This window comes from Lycium ferocissimum, unplaced genomic scaffold (genome assembly GCF_029784015.1).
Source record: "Lycium ferocissimum isolate CSIRO_LF1 unplaced genomic scaffold, AGI_CSIRO_Lferr_CH_V1 ctg17979, whole genome shotgun sequence".
NCBI classification, from domain to species: Eukaryota; Viridiplantae; Streptophyta; class Magnoliopsida; order Solanales; family Solanaceae; genus Lycium; species Lycium ferocissimum.
In genome coordinates this window covers 1-12910 of record NW_026717529.1, presented here as the reverse complement: position 1 = coordinate 12910, position 12910 = coordinate 1, and the positions used below count along the sequence as shown (strand labels likewise).

The following is a 12910-nucleotide window of genomic DNA, read 5'->3' as shown; positions in this document are numbered from 1 at the left end:
ACTACAAATTTGTTGGATATAACTTCAGTTATTTGGTTCTATTTGTAGAAAATATCCAGCAAATTTGTAGTTGTTGTCCAAGCCGAAATGCTCCATAGTTGTTAATTGCACTGCGTTGTAATAACAATTATTTGTTGAAACTTTATGACATTTTAATGTTATTCTTTTTTAGAATGTTAATTTTATGTTCTTGGTGCTTGTGAACTTGGTTTATATGATATGTTGATCGTGTTCAAATCACAAATGTGTGTGTTGTTAATAAATTGCTGAACAGTTTTCAGCAAGCAATGAATCTGTTGCAACAGCTCTGTAACTTGTTGGGTTTTATCCAACAAGTAACAGGACTTGTTGCAACAACTAGTAACTTGTGTTTTATCCAAATGCTAAAAGATTTCCCGCAAATAAGCAATTTGTTGCAACAAGCTGAAATGTGCCTTGTTGCGGCGGCCGACTAAGTTACATGTTGAGGTTTTTCCAACAAAGTGGAGTGACTTGTTGCAAAAAGTTGGTAACTTGTTGTGTTTTATCCAACAAGAGTAAGGACTTGTTCAACAACTATGTCTTTTGCCGCTACAGATTGTTGCAACGGATACTACACTTATTAAGCGGATATTACAACATTGTTGAACGGATACTACTTGATTCACCCATATTTAGTGATCAACAAAGGGAATCAATGACATTTAGTGATAAACAAAGAAAATCAATGATAAGTAGTGATCAATATATAATACTTAATCAATTTGATGGTAATTTGAGTCAGAAATATGCACTAAATCCAATGATCATTAGAGTGAATTAATGTGAACTACTTGATTCACCCATATTTAGTGATAAGCAAATGAAATCAACGATATTTAGTGATCAATATATAATACTTAATCAATTTGATAGTATTTTGAGTCAGGAAAGATGATTTACTAAGTCAGTATACACTAAATTAAGTGATTATTATAGTAAATTGATGTGAACTACTTGATTCACTCATATTTAATGATAAACAAATGAAATCAACGATATTTAGTAATCAGTATATAATACTTAATCAATTTGATAGTATTTTGTGTCAGGAAAGATGATCTACTAAGTGAGTATGCACTAAAACGAGTGATTATTAGAGTGAATTAATGTGAACTACTTGATTCACCCATATCTAGTGTTAAACAAATGAAATCAACGATATTTAGTGATATATATATATATATATATATATATATATATATATATATATATATATATATACTAACATCCTTAATGGATTATATAGTAATTTCATGGATTAGATGGGCAATTCTAAGTGTATTCTTAGAACATATATTACAGTTGCTGCAACAGATACCACAGTTGTTACAAAGGATACTACGATTTTTCAACGAATACTACGGCTTGTTCCAATCAGATACTACACTTGCTGCAACAGATACTACACTTGTTGCAACAGATACTACTTGGTTCACCCATATTTAGTGATCAATAAAGGGAATCAGCCATATTTAGTGATAAATAATGGAAATCAACCATATTTAGTGATAAACAATGGAGATCAACCATATTTATTGATCAATATATATACTTACTAAAATTATTAGCAATTTGATGGTGTTTTGGGTCGGGATAGATGATCAACTAAGTCAGTTACTTGTTGGAACGGATTAGTAACTTGTTGGAGTTAAGTTTGTTGGGAACTACTTGATTCACCCATATAACTTAGTTTAAGATAAACAATGGAAATCAACCATATTTATTGACCAATATATATACTTAAGCAATTTGATGGTGTTTTGCATCCATAGATTTGTCAACTAAGTCTAATAAGCAGCTAAATATCGTGAATATGTTGAATAATGGAGGAGTTGTTGCAACGATGGGAACTACTTGATTCACATATTTAAGTTGATAAACATATGGAAATCAACCATATTTATTGATCAACATATATACTTAAGCAATTTGATGGTGTTTTGGGTTCAAACAAGGATAATGATCAATAATTAGTCAACTACGCACTAAACGGATTGATCTTGTTGCAACTTCTTCACGAGTGTATGGTGGCACCTACAATAATAACTCATCCGAGTTGCGAACCACATTACTAATAACAAGTTAAATAAGGGAAAATTTGTTTAAGAATAAGTTATCAAGTTTTAAATACTTATCATAACAAGAAATGTCACGACAATCCCAAAAATCGGTCAAAGGGTACAAGAACGCAAAAATATATAAATAAAGCGGAAGAAGATAAAATAACGTAAGTCTCACGAAATAATATAAAGAAGGAAATAATGATATCGTCCCGGTACAGTCGAATACAAAAAATCTAACTAAATAGATAAGAGGAATCATAATAATACATAGTAGGTTCCCTAAAAATCATCGGGCCAACAAGACATAAGGATGAAAAGAGTAGCTCGATCGTCCTCGAATAACTAAAGATGTCACCCTCGAATATCAGCCACGGGTTTAGAAATCGATCTCGGATCGTACTCGCACTCAACAAAAGTGCGGCAAGAAGAGTGTATCGGTACAACACTTGTACCGGTAGGCATCATAGGCCGACAATGATTAGATAACGTATGAAGAAGTCAAAACCAACAAAAACACATAAACCAAAAAGTACAAGTCACATATCAATACAAGTAAGGTGTAAAGGAATCATGAAATCCACCAAGACCCAATTGATATAATTCACCAAATGATCGAATCAAATATATAAGTGGATGAACCAATGCAATGCAATGCAATGCAATAGTCACCTCTCACACTCCACTCCCGTACACACATGCTATGGCAATGCCTCATAGTCATGACCCATGGGGGACCCGCGAAGTCCATGTACCACTCGCTCCGGAATATAACCTCGGATCACGAGCACACTCTCACGATCCCGGCAAAGACCTCGGGCATCGGACACTCCATTGTTCCCGCAAGAAACCTCGGGCAACAAACACTCACAATCTCCCTCTCGAAAAAGACCTCGAGGCTCTCTCTCACATATCATCATTAGTGCTCATAACCATGCATATATCAATGTATCATGGAAATGCTATCGATCATGAAATCACCTCACCAATCATCACAACAATAATATAAAAGACATGTCACACAAAAAGCATGATAATCACCATTCTCAACAATATCATCAATATATAGTAAACCAATACAAGTCATATTAATGTTACCATTCCTTTACAAAAAAAAAATAGATGAGTGAGCTAGTATGTGAGCCCCCAAATCATACAACAAGGATAATCCTAAGAAAATATAACACATATACCCCGCGACAAGCCCACCTAACAACTAACAAAGCCAATCTAAGTCTCACCAAAGGTCACCTCTACTTCATGCCGAACGTGGTCCTATATGCCGTCCCCGTCACTTTTTACAACTACATACGATTCTCTAATCGAGTCTAACAAAGTAGACCGTAACCTAACCTCAATGCCGAACTATGGTTAAGCCACGAACAATCAAGCTAATGTCTTCCTTTCTAGATGTTTAGAGACGTTTTCTCTTGAACGATCAAAATCTATAAAATATGCGATCTTACGTTAGAATACAACTCTAAGGACACCCACAATATTTATATTCTAAACAACCCACATTCATGACATGCAATCATGATTCACATACGGCTTCGACATTCTCAAGTTACTTCTAATAGTTTGTAGCTTTGACGTTTGTATGTCACAACTTATAACATTCCATCCAACATACAATATGGTGTATATTCTTAACTTATAATTATTCTTTCCAACTTAATGAAAGCATAAGTCCAAAACAGTCCACTACCACAACATGTCCAAAACCGTCCCTAACCGACAACATAACGATGTTCGGAATTCTTGCAAATGTTTACGAACATACTAAGCCAACCACATGTGATTTTTATACATAATTTCATGTTTTCTTTTCATATAATTTCAGTAGATTACGACCAGCTATCCACACGATAAGTATAACATCAATTCATACGCAACTACGCTATATCGTCATTTTTATAATCCTTATAACAACTCACAAATGACTTTAGTTTCAACTCCAACCATTAAACACCTTCATTTCCATCATAAATTTCATGATAATGACAATCAAAATATCAAGTAAAAACAGTTCACTAACTTCTTCCCAAAACAGTCCACACACGGCTACACCATGCTTCAACATCACTCACATAAAATCATAGATTCAACCATTTTCATACTAACATAACTTCACCTTTAACCTTCTAATTCTTTTCATTCTTTTTACCATGAGATCTATGATAGTAACAACTATATTTATTAAAGAAAATCAGTCCATTAAATTCACCAAAACAGTCCCTACGACTAACTACCATTCCAACACCGACTTTCATGATTTGATGCATGCGATTCATGTTCGTCAAGTTACAATCATACTTCAACATCAACCCATATAACTCCATAACTATTACCATGTTCCAACATCAACACACCTTATTTCATGCATACAACTTATATTCACACATCTACATCACCCTTAATACATGAAAAGAAAGTTAGATCTTACCTTGACCACTTGAATTCTTTACTTGGCTAGAGTTTGTGATTTGAGATAGAAATGGTTCTTGTTGCTCCAAAGACTATCTTCACGTTTTAGGGACCTTCTAAAGGGTTGAAACACCTTGGAAAAATAATTTTTGGATCAAGACTCAAAGAGCTCAAAATCAGCCAATGTGGCCGAGAGCTTTCTCTCTCTAGAATTAGGTTTTCTTTCTTTGTGTTGTGTAGTTGAAATGAATTGTGATGGCTGATATCTTAGTCATTATTTTGTTAAATTATGATGCCTACAAGTTGGATACAACACATGCTCCACTCATGACATTGAGCACTCAATTAACTTTACACAAACTTTCAATATTTGCCTCACCACTTTCTATTATAAGCCTCATTTGGTCACCTTTTGTTTCTCTTTCTTCTTTCTTTTCAATTGTTTACAAGACAATCTGTATGTGTGTTGAATGATTCATGCACCACCCTTTGTCTATTGTAATCATGCCAAGATGGATGAGCAATATTAAATGTGAAATGATCCCTCCACCATGTTATGTCCTCCTAAAACAATGTATACTTTCATAAAGTAGTGGATGCTCAAATATTCAATTGTATGCTTCAACTTTTTCTCCTCCAAAATTTTCAGCCCTAGCCGAATGTATCATGTAAGTTTTCTTCCAAATTTAATTGTCCACAATATGTTGAAAATGTAGTGGATGAATCAACATTTAATTTCACACTTTTGTATGTCTTCCATTTGCCTTATTTTAGATGACTTGAGTCATCCTTTTTACCTTGGATGTTGAGGCTCTTGTTGGCTTATTATTGTCACCAATTTTTTTCTTAACACCACACTTAAGTAATTCCTAATCTCCAATAATATTTTTATACTAAGTAAATCCGAGGTTTCTATCTCACGTTGATTCTTTCGCGAATCACTCGACGTATAAAATACGGGGTCTAAAATTCTTGTCAATTAAATAACCGAATCACCGGTTATCGCAAGCTATAGATACCAAAATTAGACCACAAAAAGGGTGTTTTAGAGATGTTAGGCATAAAAGTGCTAAATGACCAAACGGGTCGTTACATTAGATACCAATCAAACAATCGCTCGTCTCGAGCGTCTAGGGTAAAGGTGGAGAAAAAGAGGTACCCGAACCGTCGAACAACCGAGGATATCTACTCCGCATATCCGCCTTTGGCTCTCCCAAGTGGCCTCTTCCACCGGACGGTGCTTCCACCGCACCTTTGACCGAAGCAATATCTTTGGTCCTTAACCTTTTAACTTGTCTATCTAGGATTGCTACCGCTCTTCCTCGAAGGATAGATTTCGATCTAATAGTACCGAATCCCACCGAATGATATAAGACCCGTCCGAATGGTACTTCTTTAGCATGGAAACATGGAATACCGGATGAACATTTGCCAAACCCGGTGGTAACGCCAACTCATAAGCCACCTCGCCAACACGACGAAGAATCTCAAAAGTGGCCAATAAACCTCGGCTCAACTTACCTTTCTTCCCAAATCGCATCACACCCTTCATGGGTGAAACCTTCAATAGGACCTCGCTCACCAACCATGAACTCCATATCACGAACCTTCCTACGCATACTCTTCCGCCTACTCGAGTCAGCGAAGCTTTCCCCGAATAAGCTTCACCTTATCCAAGGACTCTCTTAGCAAATCACCCCAAGGTCGAACCTCAAAAGATCAAACCACCCAATAGGAGAACGACACCTCCTACCATATAAAGCCTCGAATGGCGCCATATCAATACTGGAATGGTAGCTATTATTGTATGCGAACTCTGCCAAGGGTAAAAATTTGTCCCAACGACCACCAAAATCAATAACACACGCCCTCAACATATCCTCAAGCACCTGAATAGTCCTCTCGGACTGACCATCCGTCCGCGGGTGGAACGCGGTGCTAAAATCTAACCGAGTCCCCGCTCTTTTTGCAAAGTCCTCCGTAAATGGGAAGTAAACCGAGTGCCTCTCGTCGAAATGACGGAAATAGAACCCCGTGCAATCGCACTACATCCCGATGTAGATCCCGGCCAACTTCTCCGCATTATAAGTAGTCCGAACCGAATGAAGTGTGCGGACTTAGTCAACCTATCCACGATAACCCAAATCGAATCAAACTTACCCGCAGTCTTCGGAAGACCAACTACGAAATCCATGGCGATCCTTTCCCATTTCCACTCGGAATGGGCATTCTCTCAAGCATGCCACCCGGTCTCCGGTGCTCATACTTAACCCGCCGGCAATTCGAACACCGTGCAACAAACTCCACAATGTCTCTCTTCATTCTACCCCACCAATAGTGTTGCCTCAAGTCACGATACATCTTTGTTGCTCCCGATGAATGGAGTATCGGAACTATGAGCCTCCTTCAAGATTAACGGAATCAAATCACCAACTCTAGGTACGCAAATGCGCCCTTTAATCCTCAAAATACCCTCATCATCAAGAATAGCCTCCTTGGCTTCTCCACTTAGCACCTTATCCCGAATCTTACACAATTTTACATCTTCAAACCGCTCGAGCCCTAATCGCTCCAAAAGAGATGACCTCGCCTCCACACAAGCTAGAACCTTACCGTGTTCAAATATCGAGTCTCACCATACTATTAGCCAAACACCGCACCTCCATGGCTAAAGGACGCTCTTCCGCAATCAAACGCGCCAAGCTACCCATACCACCGCCTTCGCTCAACGCATCGCCTACCACATTTGCTTTTCCGGATGATAAAGAATGGTAATATCATAGTCTTTAAGCAACTCCATCCATCTACTGCCGCCTTGAATTTAGATCCCGCCGATTAAACACATGCCGAAGACTACGGTGATCCGTGAACACCTCACAATGGACTCCATACAAGTAATGTCTCCCGGATCTTCAATGCGAAGACTACGCAGCCCAACTCTAAGTCATGAGCGGGGTAGTTTTTCTCGTGAACCTTTAGTCGTCTCGAAGCATACGCGATCACCCTACCCTCTGCATCAACACACAACCCAAGCCAATCCGAGAAGCATCACAATAAACAAGAAAGTCCTTTCCCTGCACAAAGCCAAAATCGGAGCCGCAGTCAACAAAGTCTTGAGCTTTTGAAAGCTCTCCTCACACTCATCGAACCATTGAAAGGCACATTCTTCTGAGTCAACCTAGTCAAATGGGAAGCAATAGATGAAAACCCCTTCACAAATCGGCGATAATAACTCGCAAGGCCCACGAAGCTCCGAATTTCAGTCACTGACGTAGGCCTGGCCCAATCTTTAACCGCTTCAATCTTCTTGGGATCAACCATAATCCCATCTTTGGACACAACATGTCCCAAAAATGCTACGAACCGAGCCGTAACTCACACTTGGAAAACTTGGCATATAATTTCTTCTCTTTCAACAAGCCAAGCACGATCCTCAAAAAGCTCCTCGATCTTTCTTACTCCGAGAGTACACCAAGATGTCATCAATAAACACGATCACGAATGAATCCAAGTATGGCTTGAAGATCCCATTCATCAAATTCATGAATGCTGTGGGGGCATTAGTAAGCCCGAAAGACATCACCAAGAACTCATAATGACCATAACGAGTCCTAAAAGCGGTCTTCGAATATCCTCCGCTCGAATCTTCAACTGATGATAGCCTGTCCTCAAATCAATCTTAGAAAAGATCGATGCTCCCTGAAGTCGGTCAAATAAGTCATCAACGCGGGTATTGATACTTATTTCGATTGTAACTTTGTTCAATTGCCGATAATCGATACACATCCGCACGGTACCATCCTTCTTCTTCACGAATAGAACGAGCACCCCAAGGAGAGATACGGGGTCTAATAAATCCTTTGCTCAACAAGTCTTGCAACCGCTCCTTCAACTCTCTCAACTCGCCGGAGCCATCCGATATGGTGGAATAGAAATAGGTCGGTGCCCGGCTCCAAGTCAATGCAAAAGTCAATATCTCGATCGGTGGCATTCCGGAGTAAATCCGTGGGAAAACCTCTGAGAACTCACAAACCACTGGCACTGACTCTAGGGAAGGAGTGTCCACACTAGTATCCCGAATATGAGCCAAATATGCTAAACACCCCTTATCCACTAATTTCTTTGCCCGAAGAAATGATATGATTTTCTTAGGGGCTGGACTAGGAGTACCCTCCACTCTAATCGCGGAATACCCGGCATGGCTAACGTATCGGCTCTCTGCGTGACAAATTAAAATAGCATGATAGGAGATAACAGTCCCATCCCCAAAATAATATCAAAATCCACCATATCCAAAATAACCAAGTCTACCCACGTATCATAACCCATGAACGTGACTACACAAGACCTATAGACCCGATCTACTATCACCGAATCTCCGATGAGAGAGACACGAATAGGTACATCAAGCATATCACAAAGCATATCCGGACCCGTGGAGAAATAAGTGGACACATAAGAGAAAGAGAACCCGGATCAAATAAGACGAAGCCGATTGGTGACAAACCGAGATAATACCGTGATAACCGCGTTAGAGGCCTCGCCCTGCAGTCTACCCGAAAGGCATAGAAACGGGGAACGCCCACCTTCGACCGTGTGCCTCCACGACCACCACGGATCGCCCGAGATCCTCCTCTCACCGACCGAGCGCTTCCCCTACGGACCGACGACCACCTCTAGGTCACGGCCACCTCTCGCTCGACCGCGAACCCCCTTTATTAGAATATCCTCCTCCTCTAGGCCGGCGGTGCGCCGGAGGCCTAGATGTTTGAACTACTAGAACCTTGCTCGGATCTAGGACACTCTCTCGCGAAAATGCCCCGTCTCACCACACCAAAACATGCTCTTCGGCCATAGGCCGCCGAACCGTCATAGAATAACCTGAATACCCCCGCGTCCGAAGGTCGAGTAAGAACCTCGGAAGTCCGGCCGTAATTATGCCCGCTATAACCCGAAGAACCACCTTTAAAGCAAGCGATGATCGGACGGGGGCGGCCGTTTTGTAGGATGATGACGAACCTTGTCATGGCGTCCCCCACCTCTAATAGACCTTTGAAACTATCAAATCCACGAGTTTTCTTGTCGCCACCCCCCACTATGTGTCCGACCCATCTCTCGACTCAACCCCTCCTAGCATGCTCTACTATCGACCGAAACGAGGCCCCGCAGGCCTCTAACGTAAGGTCGCCGGCCGAAGCGAAAGGTCCAAACCCTTCACAAATCTCCTCACTCTCTCGGCCTCTCGCGGGAAGTAATGCCGCATAACGGGACAAAGCGAGAAATCTCGTCTCATACTCCGCAACCGACCTACCCCGTTGCTCCAATGTCGAAAATTCATCCTTCCTGTTGTCTCTCGCAGTACGAGGGACATACTTCTCCAGAAACACCTGATAGAACTGGGTCCAGGTCAAAGGTGGCAAGCCAACTGGTCGACACTCCATGTATGATCTCCACCACTGCTTAGCATCCCCAACTAGCTGGAAAGAAACATAATCGACCCCGTGAGACTCCACTATACCCAACTTATGAAGCATCTCATGGCAGCTAACAATAAACTCATACGCATCCTCCCCGGGAGTACCCACTACTACAAAACTGGTCTTTAGCGGCAATATATTTTTACTTTAGCGGCAATTTTAATTGCCGCAAAAACCTTTACCGGCAATTGACTATTTGCCGTTGAATCCAGCGTCGCTAAAGGTTTTAGCGGCAATTCTACCGAATGCTGGTAAAGACCCTAATTATTGCCGCTAAAAGTTTTTACTTTTAGTGGCATTTGTTTACCGGCAATTATAATGGCTACTAAAACTATCCGAGAAACAACTTAGTTCACATATTTAGCGGCTTTTGTTATTGCCAGCAAAAACTCATATAAATGCTGGTAAAAAGGACCCGTTTTAGTGGCAGTTGTAACTGTTACTAAAACGTTTTGCTATATACACATTTACCCATATTTTAGCGTCTTTTGTTATGGTCATTGAACTGCTATCTTTTATCGTCGGAAAAGATTTTAGCGGACGATGTAAAGGCAACTAATACAACATTCACTTGCAATAAATTCAAATTATGATATACAAAGGTCAAAAACAAATAATATTCATTATAAAAGGTACTATTTAAAATCCACAATAAACAAAACAACCACTAATCCATTATTTCATAATTCCAACATTACAGAAAAAGTACACAGTTTTAATCAACTAACTAATGTCATCAAATTGTCTTAATTCAAGACCGTAGATAGTCCATCAACATTTTCCCCAAGTTTTGATCAAAATGAAGTCCTCCAGGTGTTAAATTTCTGAACATCATAGTGTATAACCTGAAATAGTAAAATAAAATGTATGTCAAATCAGTTCATCAAACTGAGAAATGACATGAAGGTCCATTGAACATAATAATTGAATGCATTACATATATATATATGAGAGAAAAAAAAAGTATACGATAAAGCAGTCAATGAAGTTGGATTAGTAAAAGCAACCCAGAAAACAGTCTCCAAATAAAAAGAGTTCAATACACCCAAAAGACCTACCATGACAGTCCACTTGAAAACCCAAAATAATTCAATACCATCTTCACACCATTTATTGAGTTACTATATGATTTTCAACTTGCGAGAGTTAATGAAAGAGATTATATAGCATGCCGTATTGTGCAAACTAAGATGTCATGACTAGATATTAGGAACAAACAATGAAATGATATAATGCCATAAATACCAAACAGAAAGAGGTGGAGGACTTTGCAATTATACTAACACCAAGTTTGAAACGCAGGAATATGATGATATCTAATTGTACAAATTGGGCAATGAATTAAAAACATAAAACCAAAGATTTTGCTAAAGCCCATAAGAAGCAAGTTTCTATATCATGAACCTAGGGTGAAAGATCTTAACAGAATACGCATAACAAAATCTACCTCTTGAATTCAACCTTCCGCCTAGAATCTCCATGAATTAGTGGCTGCCACAATGTTGAAATAATATGTCACGAGCACAACAAAAAATATCAGTGTCCAACTCCTAAAAACATGTAAAATAGACTTCTTCCATAAGGTCTAATTAAACAACTACTTTTCTAGAATACGTTGAATTTATCAAGTCTACTCGAGAGTCTAGGAAAAAAAAGAACCTTAACATCAAGTTTCAAAGTACATAGATGGAGCTTCCTCCCATTAATAGGTATTAAGATATAACATCTTTGTCAATACAGGCACATTTATCTGACACCAAGAGCTAGTAGTGTGTTATTATTTGGCATGTTACTGTTGTCTAACTATTCATACTCAAGATCATGCTTTTATAATGCCTTTTTTAGAAGTTTTAGCTCCCACAAAGTTAAGCATGTATTTGAGCAGTGCAGTTGTTTAAACAAACAACTAGCAGGAAGATGTAGTCAAAGCTGCCTGCCTTTCTTTCAATGCTTTAAGATGGAAGTAGGTCGAGGATAGGGCTTTCTCGATCGGAGTCCTTAATTTAAAACTTACAAAACTTAAAAGTAACTAAATCATTAATAGCTATAACAAACTCAAACCTCAAATGTGAATAATTATATCTAACAAGTTGCACGCGCAATTTACTCAAGTATGAGCTTTAAATAACCAAGATCAGACAAGTGAATAATTTCATCCAAGATCTTGCATAGGCAATTTACTCTAGTTTGTGTTTTAGATACCACCGAGAGAATAAAACACATGCTATTAATGAGAACAAATAGAGGGGGTAGAACTTCACGAAACATTTCTAATAAGAATTTGAAATATCTTTAAATTTCAAGTGTCCCACTCCTAGGTCTTGTCGAGTGTATTCACTGCATAAGTCTCTGTGTGCATACAATGGGTTATCAAACCCATATGAGGCCAAATTAGGGTCCAAAACTATGTTATAAAAACATGGGACCAAATCGAATCTGCCATGATATGGATCATTACATTAACCGAGAGAAAAGAGTTTAAAATCCTAAAGAGATTGAGACACACATAGCACTTCAAAGTAAACCTAAAATTAAATTAATAAATAAAAAATAATCCTTATCGAAGAATTAACAGTACTTACATGGAGAACAAATATTGATGTCGTCGATTCACCAGCTGGTGCATATTTTCCCTAATCAATATAAGAGTTTTCAGTTATCAAGATCAGATACTCTATATTAAGTATATATAGACATGTGAATCTAAACAATAAAAAAATAGCGTGAAACCTAGATAGGCAGATCAAAACTCATAGAGTCCCAGCATAATTCGGACCTTCATGTTCTTTACATCTTAGAGGGTATTCATTGCCTGAAATATTTTGAACAAAAACAGATTAATGAAAAAAAATAATTGGATTTTGTTCAAGCTGTAGGGATGCAATAGAATATGTAGAGAATGATGACCTTAATCCTTCATCATTT

The 12910-nt window shown here is 38.8% G+C and overlaps 1 long non-coding RNA gene across 2 annotated transcripts; it reads right to left on the bottom strand.

Moving 5' to 3' along the window:
* Window positions 1-10604: 10604 nt before the first annotated feature.
* LOC132042803 (uncharacterized) lies at window positions 10605-12910 on the bottom strand. 2 transcript variants are annotated; one of them, XR_009411585.1, is made up of 5 exons: window positions 12893-12910; window positions 12716-12797; window positions 12568-12618; window positions 11433-11476; window positions 10605-10830 (listed from the first exon to the last, which is right to left on the bottom strand). It is a non-coding gene; the product is annotated as an uncharacterized LOC132042803 (long non-coding RNA). The 2 variants fall into 2 exon arrangements; XR_009411584.1 differs by having other exon boundaries at window positions 12716-12904.